We start from the raw sequence: 1,748 nt of genomic DNA, 5'->3' as shown, positions 1-1,748 counted from the left end.
CACTTAATTATTGCAAACACAACTAAAACTATAACTGAAACTAATCAAAACTAAACTGAAACTAAGGATTTTCAAAAAAATACAAACTAAACTAAACTAGCAAACAATTGGTAAAAACTAATTAAAACTGATATAAAATTGAAAATCTGAAGTCAAAACTAAATAAAAATAAAAACTAATGAAAATTGCAAAACTATTAAAACCCTGATGTGTTTTTGTTTTTTTTTGTTTTTTAATTTGTAAAGAATAATTTCCACCAGAGACTAAACTGGGAATCCTTGACTCACACATACTGTACTGTACAAAATTTAAGATGATATCTTATTGCTCAATTACTTTATATTTTGATAGGAAAATGGGACCTAGGTGAAGCAATGTGCACAAACATACATAAATAGAGTACATACTGAAAAAACAGAGTTTGTACCGTAGTAGTAAGCTTTAAAGTCAGTATTCAGTATGACTACACCTTCCACCTGTGAGCCAAGACGGGCATGTTAACTCATACAGAGAAACCATGAACAACAAACAGAGCAGACAAAAACAAATGACAATGCTTTCATATGATCATATGGGGAGGAAAAAAGTGGAGCGATGTAGAAGTACTAGTGCATTATCGGAAATCTCCCAAAAGTGAACGCCAAACTAAGGTCACCTCAATCAGTCCCAACTAAAAGCGGAGAGGGAGTCTCACTTCTGAATTTAAACTGGGAGTTGGTCCAGCCTTGAAGTAATAAATGCATGAACCAGTTTTTTCAGTACCACTCTGAGAAAAGATGTTGGAATTTTAATAATACTGGACAGATAAACAAATGCACTGCGGCATATTAGTTCATGGTGCAAGCTGAATTAATTTATAGGATTACTTAAAAAAAATTTGTTTCTACTTATTGCAATGAGTAATTAACCATTCATTTTTTAAACTATCTGATCAGGATTTATTTATCTATACTTACAAATTCTGTTCTCTTCAAAACTCTGTCATTTTTCAAGATTAGGGATCATTGATCTTAAAAATGTCTTCCCAGGATTTATTTGACACAATTCCAGCTTTCCTCCCACAGAATAGAAAAATACTGGTGGCCGCCAGTGCTGCTCTTCACACTGCTAATAGATTCACATACAGTATAAATGTGAAAATCCCACACTTCCTTCACTGACTTCCTTCTTGAGTTATAGTTGCAAGAAAACTTGACCTCTGACCTCAAGTTCAAGGTCACTTAGATTTAAACTCAAAGATTTCTAGTACCGTATTTTCACAACCATAAGGCGCACTTAAAAGTCTTAGATTTTCTTCAAAAAGTACGGCGCGCCCTATAGCGCAGTGCGCCCTGTGTGTTGTAATGAGGACGTAGTAGAAAACACCATGAGAACGCTAAAGGGTAAAGTGTATGCGTTGACTTTATCGCACATACCTGTATAAAAGAACAGGTATGTGCATTATGCAGGACATCGTTGTTTTAACAACCCTGAAAATGGCAAAGAGACACGCTTACGAAGCACAGTTTAAACTGAAGGCCATCAGCTACGCGGAGGAACATGGAAATCGAGCAGCGGCGTGAGAATTTAAGATTAACGAATCGATGGTTCGCAAATGGGGGAAGCTAGAAAACAAGCTCCGGCAGGTCAAGAAAACGCAGCTGAGTTTCCGCGGACATAAGGCGAGGTGGCCCGAGTTGGAGGAAAGACTCGAGCGGTGGATCATTGAGCAAAGAACGAGGGGGAGAAGCGTTTCGACGGTCACCATT

The 1,748-nt window shown here is 37.1% G+C and overlaps 1 protein-coding gene across 1 annotated transcript in view; it reads right to left on the bottom strand.

Annotated features, from left to right (window-relative positions):
- LOC102214022 (histone-lysine N-methyltransferase EHMT1-like) overlaps positions 1-1,748 on the bottom strand; it is a 22,461-nt gene that overhangs the window by 3,886 nt on the left and 16,827 nt on the right. The window lies entirely within an intron of this gene.

The sequence above is a fragment of the Pundamilia nyererei genome, unplaced genomic scaffold, assembly GCF_000239375.1.
Source record: "Pundamilia nyererei isolate P.nyererei 1_Seehausen unplaced genomic scaffold, PunNye1.0 scaffold00033, whole genome shotgun sequence".
NCBI lineage: Eukaryota > Metazoa > Chordata > Actinopteri > Cichliformes > Cichlidae > Pundamilia > Pundamilia nyererei.
Note: the sequence above shows the minus strand (reverse complement) of the source record. Positions and strands in the feature narration are given on the sequence as shown.